At 41.7% G+C, this 12,709-nt stretch overlaps 1 protein-coding gene across 10 annotated transcripts in view; it reads left to right on the top strand.

The window, feature by feature from the left end:
- SIPA1L2 (signal induced proliferation associated 1 like 2) overlaps positions 1 to 12,709 on the top strand; it is a 492,084-nt gene that overhangs the window by 342,322 nt on the left and 137,053 nt on the right. The gene's annotated exons all lie outside the window — the stretch shown is intronic.

The raw sequence follows: 12,709 nt of genomic DNA, 5'->3' as shown, positions 1-12,709 counted from the left end.
TTGAGTTCATTGAATTTTTTAAAGCACCTTCCTTTACAAAAAAAAATCAAAGCGATGTACAAGCAAATAATGGCACAGATGAATGACTACAAAGGGAGCATGCAATATTTTAGTTCTCTGGATTTGTAAGGAAACTTTCATAATAGCTTAGTATTATTTGATCAAAGAAAGGAACGTTGGTATTAAGAATTAAGCTCATTTTTCCCTACATTAAGAAACTGCTGGGATAAAAGTGGGTGGTGGGGAGGGGGGTGCTTCTGCTTGAGCTGTCCGCACTTGGCAATGAGCAGTCAAACACGAGATCTGATCATCTGAAGGGCATGTCAAAACTGCCTATTTTCTAAAAATAACAACCTGGTAGTGTAGATTAGCAGCTACGTTGAATCATATCTGCTAAATCATCAGCTGAACGGAACAAGCCTATGGCTTGACCAAAGTGTGATACCAACTAGTGATAAATCTGAGCGAGGCTGTAACATTACACATTGCTGTCTGTATGAGGGTAAATCGTGATGCATGCCTCTGAATTCTGCTAGTACTCCTCCATCATATCTCAGCTAAATGCAACACTGTGAACCAATATTCTGTAAGAAAAGAGTTGAATGTGAAGGGAATCGGAACAACAAATGGGCCAGGTCATGTCAATGGATAAAATGATACCTTTAAAGGAAAGAATTACTGAAGAAGTTTCTCAGTCTATTCATATCCAATATATGGAACTTTTGAGAGGCCTACTGTAGACGTAGTTCTCAGTAGATTGAGGGATCTGGTGCAGGGGGTAACAGTGGCGCGGCCCCATGGCAATAACGATCACAATGCAGTGAAATGTGATACAAATCACCAAAGATGAAATATTAAGTAAAACTACAGCAATAGTATTCAACTTTAAAAAGGGAGATGTTAATAAAATGAGAAACTTAATCAGGAAGGAACCAAAAGGGACCATTAGAAGGGTTAGAAATCAGCTTGGAAGCCCAGATAAAAAAATGTATTACAGGTATTAGGAAAGACTGAAGGAAGACCAAATGACTGCCAGCATGGTTAAATGGTGCTGTGAAGGGGGCTATTAAAGCAAAAGGGCATCTTTTAAAAATGCAAAACAAGTCCAAATGGGGAGACTAGGAACGAACATAGACATAGGCAAGGTAGATGTAAAATATTAATAAGGGAAGCCAAGAGGCAAAAATGTTATTTACTCCTTTACACCAATAGCAAAAGCTTTTTCATGTATATCAAAAGCAAAAAGCCTGCAAGGGAGTCTGTTGGTCCATTAGATCAGTGATTCTCAACCATTCATGACTACTGTAGCTCCTTTCAAGAGTTTGAAATGTATATCCCCTGCTTCGCCAATATTCAAATATTATATTTTTGTTTGTTCTTTATTTTGATTGTAAGGGTTTTCACCCTTGGGCTCTTGTCTGCCTTCTAACTTTGTTGCCTGGTTTTCCTTTCTATCTTCTCTTTCTTTCTGTGTTTGTCTTACTTCATCCATGTCTCTCTCTCACCTATCTCTCAGATATTATAATCTCATTTCACTCCATTTTTCTTCTCCATCTGTCTTTCTTTACTCCATCCCTTTTCTTTACCTCCATTCCTCTATCCCATTTGTCACCCTTCTTCTTTTCATTTTGTACTCTTCCATTTTCCTTTCTATTCCACTATTGATGATTCTGAGTCCTCCATCTCTTTTTTGTTGGCTCTCTCTTCCTTTGCCCATTTCTTTCTCTCCCTCTTCCCATACCTGCCAGCACTCTATCTCTCTCTCTCTGGATTTTCCTCCCCAGCCCTCCCAACTCTCAATCTTCCTTATTCTGATCTTTTCCCTTACAGCTCCCTATCTCCTTTTCTTCTTACCTCTTCCCCCACAACTCCCAGTTCTTCAACTCCCTTTTCCCGCACTTATTTGTATTTCACCTCCCTCAGTTAATCTCTCTCCACCCCCAGGCAGAAATAAAGAGAGAAAGAAACTTGAAAGGAAACAGGGGAACATAAGTGAGTGAGTTCCCTCTAGCAAAAAGTAAATCAGCTAACCACTGTTGTTGCTGACCAGCATTAGTTAGGGAAATCATAATTATCTTTGTTTTCTTATAGTTAGGTAAAAATTCAACAAGCATTCGAAGACACAACTCCGTAGGGAACACGTTTAGTTGTTGGAAGAACTGTCGGTGCCAGGGAGTTTTCACAAACTGTCAAAGACACAACTCCCTAGGGAACACATTTAGTTGTCGAAAGAACTGTCAGTGCCAGGGAGTTTTCACAAGACGTCGAAGACACAACTCCCTAGGAAACACGTTTAGTTGTCGGAAAAACTGTCTGTGCCAGGGAGTCAGTTTTCCTTATTGATTTTGTAAAGAGTGAGGTAGTAGGATACAGAACTGCAAGAGTCAAGAGGAATAGTCAATGCACCCTAGCAACGAACTCAAAGATCGCCATACCAAAAAAGAAAAAACAAAAGTTGTGTATACACACCAGCTAAAGAAACAGAACTGCTTGTAAAAGACAAGAGAGAACACATCAGAAAAGAAAAAAACTGTGAAAGAAAAAGTATATAAAGAAATGATACCTACCCAGGAAGGCTTTTGAAGGAGGAATACATACTCACACGTGATCTTCCAGGGAACACAAGAGAGAGAAAAACATAAAGGATCAATTCACACAAAGGATCAATTCTTATGGTTACATTTATGAAACGAAACAGACCCAAAAGAAACAAAAGTTACTATTGCATAGACAGACACTTACCTGACTCTGTTGCTTAGTACAATCCTGGAATTCCAGAGTTCTTTGCTCTATGTTCTTAGAGTAATAAGTTCTAGAAAAAAAAACAGAAAAGTTATGGAGTTTGTTATGTATGCATTAAATTTGATGAGAAAATGTATTGTTTGCTAAAATAAAATGATATATTTGAAAGGTTTTACTAATAATTGACTCTTAACACATAAAATTGTAAATATTATTTGCACAATACTTGTGTCATCTTCTGATTCACTTCTTAAATCTCTGCCTTCCCCCTCTACCCCCTGAGGGACTGTTCAGGTGAGTTTTAACCCCTTTAGTCCTGGTTAGGGGCCCTGACAGGAAGGAGAGCATTCCTCTGAACTGCCCCCCTTCTGTGTGAAACATTCAGTGGTACCCGAATTGAAAATATCCCAAAACTTTAAATTGTCCCCACTCAGCCAATGAAAGCGGGAGGGTCACCACGCAGAAAGAAGGAAGGGGCTTGAACTGGCTTTGGTCTCTTTCCCTTGGCACCTGGAGAGCAGCAGCAGAGCAATCATCACAAGCACAGGACTTCTGGAACAGCACGTTTGTTTAAAGAAGCTTTTATGTGGTTCTCAACCGGTGTGTCGCAACACACCAGCGTGTCACCGAGCACAGGCAGGTGTGTCGCCACGCTTCCCGGTCCCCCGCTGGCCCAACTGCTCCCCCTGCCCCCCAGAGAAATGGGAGCTCTTGGCACCCGGGCTTAAAATGCTGGTAGCCCGGGCAGAACGGCACCAGCATGGTCTCTTCTTCCTGCCCCAGAAGAGGAAGTGGTGTGCAGCGGCTGCGCGCCCAGGAAGAGGAGACCATGCTAAAGTGCAAGTGCTGCAGCGTTGGCCCTGAGCATAATGAGGAGCAACGGCAGCCCCCCTGCAGCCGATGGGACTCCTTTCTCGAGGCCACGAGGGCTGGAAGAGGAGAAAGCTGTTGCTGCTGCTAGTTGTTCGGTGAGGGGGGGGGGGAGGGGGTGAGAGAGAGAAAGTGAGCTAGCATATATGTTTGAGATCGTATGTGTGTGTGTGTGTGTGAGAAAGAAGCATGAATGTAAGTGAGTGATTGAGAGCCTGTAAGTGTGAGTGAGAGAGAGCATGTGTGTAACTGTGTGATTGAGAGCCTGTATGTGTGAGTGAGAGAGAGCATGTGTGTAACTGTGTGATTGAGAGCCTGTATGTGTGAGTGAGAGAGAGCATGTGTGTAACTGTGTGATTGAGAGCCTGTATGTGTGAGTGAGAGAGAGCATGTGTGTAACTGTGTGATTGAGAGCCTGTATGTGTGAATGAGAGAGAGCATGTGTGTAACTGTGTGATTGAGAGCCTGTATGTGTGAGTGAGAGAGAGCATGTGTGTAACTGTGTGATTGAGAGTCTATGTAAGTGACAGAGAGAGCATGTATATATATATATATGTGTGTGAGTGTGTGTGTGTGATTGAGAGCCTGTGTGTGAGAGAGAGTGAGATTGTACGTGACTGAGAGAGAGGAGAAAGTTGCAAGCAACCGCCTCCCCCCCCCCCCCCCCCACACCCTCTAATTCACAACAATTTCAGGGCACCTGGAAATGGAACGTTTCCAGGTGTGGCGAGCAGAGCATTTTTTTTATCCTTATTATTTTTAATTATTGGGTCTTTGTGTCTGCTGTTTCGAAATATTTTATTGGTATCTAGAAATATTTTTATATGAGTTTTTAATTATTGGATATTCCACTCATCAGCTGTTTTGAAATAATCTCTTCTTTTTGTTGGTATGGTTTTACTGCTATTGATTTTATATTTCTTGCTTTATTTTATGAGGACTGGTGATGTGTCTCTTTTTCCTTTGTTGTGGTTTCCAGTTCAGTTTTTGTCTGCAAGTTCCTGTTTATGTGTTGTGGTCTCTTTATTCTTTGTTAGGTGAGGGTCTGCACGTGTGATTCAGGTGAGGTTTTCTGTAGTTTCTGTGTAGGATTCTATAGCAGCCTGGCTTGATCCGTTTTCCTAATAGGAGGAGTATTGGTGTCTTAAGGCCTGGTGTAATATTTTCAGTGTTGCCTTTTCTTAGGTAAGGGGGTTACGGTTTGAGTGCTGGAAATTGGTGCTGTTCTGGTATGGGAGGTTTACTATTTATGCAATTTCTGTTCAGAGAGAGTACTCTTACCTTTCTCTTGTGCCATTCTTAACAATAAAAGCAATACGGGGCCTTTTTTTCTTTTTCTTTTTCTTTACGCCGTAGATTGTAATGAGCAGCGTGTCACAGATGTGAGTGTGGTCTGTCAGGTGAGTCACGATGGAAACAAAGGTTGAGAACCACTGGTATAAAGAAATAAATAAATAAACGGAAGAGAAGCAGCAGGCCACAGAAATGAAACCGAAATGGCAGGCTCTGCAGGGGACCATGAAGACACTGTGCTTTCTGTCCCTGCAGTGGCGTCCTCTTCCTCCTACCCCTGTGCTGCCTAGGCTTGATTTCCATTCAAGCAGTCAGAATGATGGGCAGACGAGGAAGAGGGGACAGCTGTAGAGATAGGAAGCACCCTGCTTTCCACAGTGCCTGTGTTTGCTTTAATTCTGCAGCAAGCCATTCTGCAAAAAAAACCAACCCAAAAACCCCAGTATCTGGGGAGAACAAAATCAAGACCCCCTAGACAATTTCCCATTAACCAGAAAACCTTCTGTTATCCAGTATGTGGCAGCATGTAGATATCATGGGGGTCACTTTCCAAGCCACTTAAAATCCAGTTTAATGTACATTAGTGGCTTCTGTGAAAATACTCCCCATGGGTATTTGCATAAAATGATATATGTAGCCTGGTTTCATGCCGACTGTTAAATAGACACTGCGTGGAAGGGGGGCGCATAGAGTTGCGACTTACGTACCTCTTTTTTGATTGTAAAACTATGGTGTGTAAGTTACCCTGTACAGGTTACGTCCCACCTGAAGCAGGGTGTAGGTCTGTGTGGGGGTAGCGTGTGCATGGACTCTACCAGTCACCCGAGTGTTTTCAAAGCGAACCTGTGCGTGTAAGTTCTCTTCGAAAATACTGTGTAAAGTCCGCGCGTGCAGCGTGCGCGTGGAATTGCCCCCTGTCTGGGCTGTTTTGAAAATTACGCTCGATATCCTCGGCCTCGCCTTACCGCCCCCCTCCCCCCCCCAGCCATTCATGTGCAGCTGCGGCCCCAGCAGATCAGCAGCATTGCTCGCCCAGCTGCTGAAACATTGCTGATACGTGGCTTGATTTGCCACCTGCATGCCACCCAGTTGTACCTGCTTTTTTTTCAGCAGGCAGTCCTCTGGAGCAGGAAATGCCAGTACTGCAGAGAATGAATGAAAAAGCTTGTGAGCTTTGAAGAACCCAGTGGCTATGAAAACTTCAAAAACTACTTCGCCAGCAAGAGTTCTGTTTGGTGTATTGCTCGTGCCCGGGATGCTATGACAGCTCTAACCCTGAAGGACGCATGTCATGATCTGTGGACTTCTGCCAGGTTTTTAGAGGAAGAAGATGAGGACATTGATTTTTTTTAAGGTTTTGAGTCAACCAAAACAAAGTTGACACAGTTTAACTGTGATATGCCCAAGGGTTAGATAACGTTGCTGCAGACCTCAGCAAGGATGTTGTGACTTGGACTGATCATGACTTGAATGTTCCAATATATCAAACTCTCACTGACGGCAATCATTGATATTATTTTGAATCTCACAAGAAGAGACAGTACCGACAGTGAATTTGAAGTGCAACCAAATCTACATGAGAAGATGACAATGATGTGGTTCTGTTCACTATGATCCAACTGATGTGCTTCCTTGAGTAAAAACTTTTTAGTGCCGAGCAGGATATCCTCCCGAGCTAAAGAACAGTCCTATAAAGGAGAAGACTAACGGGCAGATTTTAAATGCCCGGCGTGCATAAATTCCAGCCTTTACGCATGTGGCCAGGCCTTATGCGCACCGGGCGTATTTTACAAGAGGCCTGGCCACGCACATAAAGGCCGGTACGTGCTCAAGTGCCGGGCCTCTTGAAAGGGGCGGGCCGGGGAGGAGGGGCGAGGTGGGAGCGGACCAGGACAACGCTATGACTCGCTGTCCCAGAGCCTTGTGTGCTGGCCGACTGCCACACGCACAACTTCAGCTCGGGAGCTGAAGTAAGTTGCTCTACAAAGATTTTTTAAAAAAAATTGGATTTAAGGGGTGGGGAGTAGAGGGGAAGGGTAGGGAAGGTGACATAGGGTGGTAGGGAAGTTCCTTATAATTGGAGCGGACTGGGAAGGAACTGGGGAGGACTGGGATGCGCACAATATGCGCGCGGATTATAAAATCCCCTGGATTTTATAACATGCGCGCACCGTTATAAAATCAGCACTTACATGTGTGTGCACCGGGAAGTGCGCACAGGTTTAAAAATCTATCCCCAAATGTATGAAGCAGATGACACTGATGGAGTTATTCAGGAAGCTTTTGAGCAAATGATCGCAGCAGTCTCCTGTAACATCTACCCAACCAGTCCCTGGTGACCAGCCTGACACTCCAGTTACCAGCTTTGAAGATGTGTGTCAGACCCCCTGATGTAATGACTTCTCCTACATCAGATGATACCTAAACCAGATGATCACTCTAAAACTGTTGGCATCATGTACAAGATGACACCTTGTTTGTTTGGTGCTCAATAAACAGTTGTATTATGTACATCATGGTTTCTCTGTTTCTTTTTTAACATATTGGGGGGAACTCCCATTATCTGGAAATGTCTATTATCCATAATGATTTTGGTCTCAGCCGTTTCTGTATTTCACTCTGCCAGAAGAAAGTGTAGTGCATATAATTAAGGGGAGAAGGATGGTATTTAGTGCGATACTTTCAATTCTGTGGACCCTGATCTGAACCTATGAAATCTGCTTATGGACACAATTCAGTTTGGGAGGACTTCTTGTTTAGTTTCATGAAGCATATTTTCCTGCACTAATGTCTGTTTTCTCAAGTGGTAAGATGAGTTTAAGAAAATATTTTTCTTCTGGGTTGAAATGTTTGATCTCTTGTATCAAAATTAAACCTTAAGTCTCTTATTGGTGTTCTTTAAATATAACTACATAAATTGAATGTTGCTCTTGGCATGAAACCTAGCCATGCAGTTTGACTTGGCATGTAAAACTGTGTTCTTAGTGCCAGTGGTGCATTAACCCTGGTCTCTGGAGTCATTCTATTTAGTTTGTGGAAACAGATTTCCAGCAATCTGTATTCCTCTCTTATTTTCTTTTGGTTTGAAAATCAGGGAGCATGCATAAACATTTTTTGCATTGTAAATGCTCTCTTTAACTTGCAAACAAAGGTCTCTCTTGCATGACTTTTTATTCATCATCTGCCTCAACAGATATTTTTTTTTTGTTTGCATATATATACCACATCTCCCTTTCACCATTCACAAGGTTGAAGGTCTGATTCCATTACCATGTACTTACCCTTAAGAAGTATGGAATAGTTCTGCATTACCTTTTAGAGTAACAGATCTTCAATACAGTTTCAATAGGATTGCAGCTCACTAACTAATAAGCTCAGTGCAGAGACACACTAATCCTTCTTCAAAAATGATTTTTCACATTCTGTGGCTGTGGACAAAAGTCTTTATTGAATATAATGCCCATTGTCTAAAAGAGAAAATCTGCTCCATCTTATTACAATTCCCCTTTATTCCCCTCCATGTTATTTCTAGAATCTGATCATCCTAATTTTCTGCCTTCACTCCACTTTCTCTTTCAGTTTTCTCAAATCCTCAGAATAAATAAGCAATGGGTTTGATACAATTTTAAACAAATTTTATGCTTGCTTATGTGTTTCTGGATAGAGTTAAAGTTGAATGCCCTACTCTCAAACTACATGCTTATCTGAGAGATATATCCCGTTGGACTAAAATTAAATCTCTTTCATCCTCATCTTCTAACATTCTGTTGGCTAGAATCTAATTTTATCTGAGAAATAATTTTCTTGGCAATATCATATTTATCACACCTCAGCCACTATGACCCTAGCTTGTGTGTGCTGGTCTCCTGGCTCTGCAATCCCAATAATTCTTTTTAATCAGATCAAGCTGAAAATATCTGCTGAATTGTTATCTTTTTAATGGAAAAGTAAATAGGATCTATCCAGATCCGCAAAATGTATTATGCTTTCAACTTGATTAAATCAAAAGTAGTGATGGGGAGGTGGAAGTTTATTCCTTTGTTTGAGACAATATGTGAAAGTATAGAAATTCATGTCCATTAAGTACTGGAATACAGGAGCTATACAAATGAGTGTTTTATGATATCTTGGCCTGTTTGTAGATAACACCCAGTTACTCGTCCAATTATGTAATTGCAAATCAGATGTCAACATTTTTGCCATAGGTGCTCCTAAAAGGAATGATTTGGCCTTTTACTATTGGAAGGTTAGACTATGGATAATCTAGGGGATTCTGACAAGCTAAACTTTTTTAGCTAGATTAAATAGGTCTGTTTTTTAATATATTTTAAAGGATATGATGCTTGAAATCTAAAAATATTTGGGAATAATACAAATCTTTCATAGCCGAACACTGAATCTCTCACTGTTACATCATATCATTATGGATGGTATGATGACATTTTTGTATTAATCAGATCTATCGCCCGGTTAGGAAATGCCTTTGATTATTGAAGACTGTATTTGAGGATTTCTTTGTAGTGTTTTAGTTGGGGAGCAAGGTGTGCAGGTGCTTTCGAACCCAGTTAAAAGTGGAAGCCTATGCATACTTTTAGCTGCTCCAAGGAGTGTATTCTTCAGATGGGCCATTTTACTTAGGTAAATGGGTATTTATCCAGGTAAACGACTTAAAAAAATTGCCCTCGGGTAACCTAACTTTCAAACCTGCCCGTGGTACAGCATTTGCGTGCACGAATGCTAGCACTTTATAAATCGTGTGGCAGGAACTGCAGAGTTTATAAACCACCGCATATTTGTGCTCTGAAAATCCGTGCGTTAAATTTCAGTATGTGCAAAGGTTTCCAATGCAAGGAAACGCATTACGTTCTCTACCCATTTTATAAACATGCGTGCGCATACTTTATGAGTGAAATAATTGTGACACTGTGCAAATAAACACCCAGTATTGCACGTGGAGGCAGGTGTTTTATAGAGTGTGTGTGTGTACTTGCACGTGTACGTGGAATCACCAGTTCACCGCAGCCTTCACCAGTTCACCTAGACCCTCTGTCACTTCACCCTGATCCCCCGCCAGTTCACTCAGAGCTCCTACCCAAAAACTGCAAGCAACAGAGAAGTCCAGTTTCACTTGCGTCAGTCCATTAGCGGGTGTAAAAGTGCTTGAATAACTTTGGTAATGTATACACATATATCTCTTAAAAAATAGCTACAATGCATACTTCGGATCCCTGCCCTGGAATGCCCCAGTGTGCCACCCTCCCCCCCCCCCCCCCCCGGTAAAATGAATGCACAAAACCGAAAATCTGCGCATACCCTCGAGGTTTATATAAGAACATATATGTGCATACGTGTTATTTTCACATGCGGAACCCCTTTGAAAATTGACTCCCAGACGTTTTGATTTTTTTTTTTATTTACTCTTTATTGAATTTTAAATCAATCATTTACAAAGATATCTTTGTTACAGAAACATGCTGCATTAACTCAAGACTGAAAAATTTACATAGGAAACAAATTATATTAAACTAAAAACTTCCTTGACAATACAACCATTAGACCACAATACAAGGTGGGGGGTGGTGTACTGCAAAATTATTGGGAGACAATAAAGTAAATATCTTTCTAAAGTGAAAAATGCAGACAGCTTCAGGTATCTATATTAGGACTATTAGAATAACCACTCAACTGATGTTCCAGCTTCTTTGCATCCACAAAGGCTTTCAGCTGCTCTATTTGAAAAAAAACATAAGTCTCCCTTCTATACTTAAGGACACATTTGCATAGGAACCTAAGTATAAAGGAGGCCACCAGATCCATAACCTCCTGTCTTAAAGCTAGAAATTTATTTCTTTTTTGTTGAGTCTCTTTTGTCAAATCTGGGAATATACGCAGACAGGTACCCATAAAAGGTATATTAATCTTTTTAAAGTAAGCTCTCATTAACATTCCCATATCGTTTTCATTAAAAAATGAAATCAATAAGGTAGTTCTTTCAACGATGATGATTCCAAAACCTCGGTCAAATTTTCTAACATGTTCTGAGTGGGTGGTATCAACTGATTTTTTCGAATAGGCAAGAAATGCACCTTCTCCAGGGGTGGAGTTTTATCAGTGGGAATTTCCAAAATATCATGCATATACCGATTAACGGTTATCCTAGGCAACTCTCCAACAACCCTTGGAAAATTGATAATTCTCAAATTTAAATATCTCAGTGTATTCTCAATTTTCTCCATTTTTTCTTTTAATTGTCCCACAATCTTGTATCAAAACAGTTTGTACATCTTTGACTTGCTTCAAACCTGTCTCCAGTTCCAATATTTTCCCGGAGACTTCCATTTTATAACCAGCAAAGTTATTATTTAAAATATCTAGCTGACTGGATACAGAATTAATTTTTGAAGAGCAGTCTGTTATAGCCTTTGCCATTGCTGATGATAAATTCCACAAGCAGTCTAAGGTGACTACTTGTGGCTTCTCCGCAATTAACCTCTTTCAGGATGGAGGGTAGGGATTCTTTTCCCGAAGTCTCTCCTCCGGCAAACAACAGTTCTCACCTCTTTCCCAGAACATTCTCACCCTGCGAGGTCTCACCGTGTTCCATGGGGGTTCGCACGGGCTCATTCAGCGAAACCGCCCCCTCTAGATGCCCACTGGGAGCTGACACTTCGGGGCTCCCTGGCGTCTGCGGGGTCACCAATACACGTGTCGAAGGTGGTGGCCGGTCATCCAGCGGGCTGGGGGATACCTCCGAGGCCGACTCCTCAGCTCCCTTCTGAGTTTCAACAGCCGGAGCACTCAGCCCAATTGCCCCTGAAGCAGCGACGCACTGCACGATTGTTCTCTGGCCAGCTGGGATCGCCGATACTGAAGGGTAAGTTCGGGTCTTCCCCTTACGTTTAGCAGGCACTTTTTCTTTTTTCTCTCAAGAGAAACATGGAAATTCTTACAAAAAGGAAAAAAGACATTGGAGCCAGTGCGCTATGCGTCCGCCATCTTGACTCCACCCCCAGATGTTTTGATTTTAAGGCTGAAAACTAAGTAAATTTGACTTTGAATTTCTTTTTCTGACTCCGTAACACTCTTTGGGGGTAATTTTCAAAAGGAGTTACATGCGTAAATGTAGCTACTATTGTAGCAATTTTCAAAAGCCATTTACTCAAGTAAAGTGAATTTACTCCAGTAAACCTGGTTTTTACTCGAGTAAATGCTTTTTAAAATCAGGCCCTTTTAGCGCAGTGCCAATCTTTCTGCAGGCTTCACTGAGGGCTAGACTAACAGACTACTTTCAAAGGCGTCATTTCAGTCCACAAGCTCAGCATCCCTGCCCTCACCACACGTAAGGACGTTCTACCCCGTTTGGTGACCAAAACAAATTGATACAGCTGCCTTCAAATACAGCCTCATTGTCCTAATTTTGCTATGACCAGTGGGCATCCTCATCAGGCCAGAGTCCATCCATCCTTCTTCCAGGGATTTTGAGTGTTGATTCTACTTTACTCCAGCTGTCTAGAGATAGGTCTCAGTTTTGGAATCCTACTTAGCCAAACTGGCTCCCCTTATTGTCTTTTGAAATCTTCCATACATTGTAAACGACAACTTTGCAAAGCAAAATAAGAGGTATAGTATTTCACAGAGTTTGTTGTGTAGTTTATTCATCCCGTTTTTGTTGATTGCATGCCACTATAATGGCAGCCTGGTTTAGCAGCATTGCAATCTTCCTGACGCAAAAAGCTGACCAGCTTGAAATGTTACCCATGGGTATGTTAGTCCTTAGTGGGATATTTTGTCCCTGGAAATTTTG

The sequence above is a fragment of the Rhinatrema bivittatum genome, chromosome 3, assembly GCF_901001135.1.
Source record: "Rhinatrema bivittatum chromosome 3, aRhiBiv1.1, whole genome shotgun sequence".
Lineage (NCBI taxonomy): Eukaryota > Metazoa > Chordata > Amphibia > Gymnophiona > Rhinatrematidae > Rhinatrema > Rhinatrema bivittatum.
Note: the sequence above shows the minus strand (reverse complement) of the source record. Positions and strands in the feature narration are given on the sequence as shown.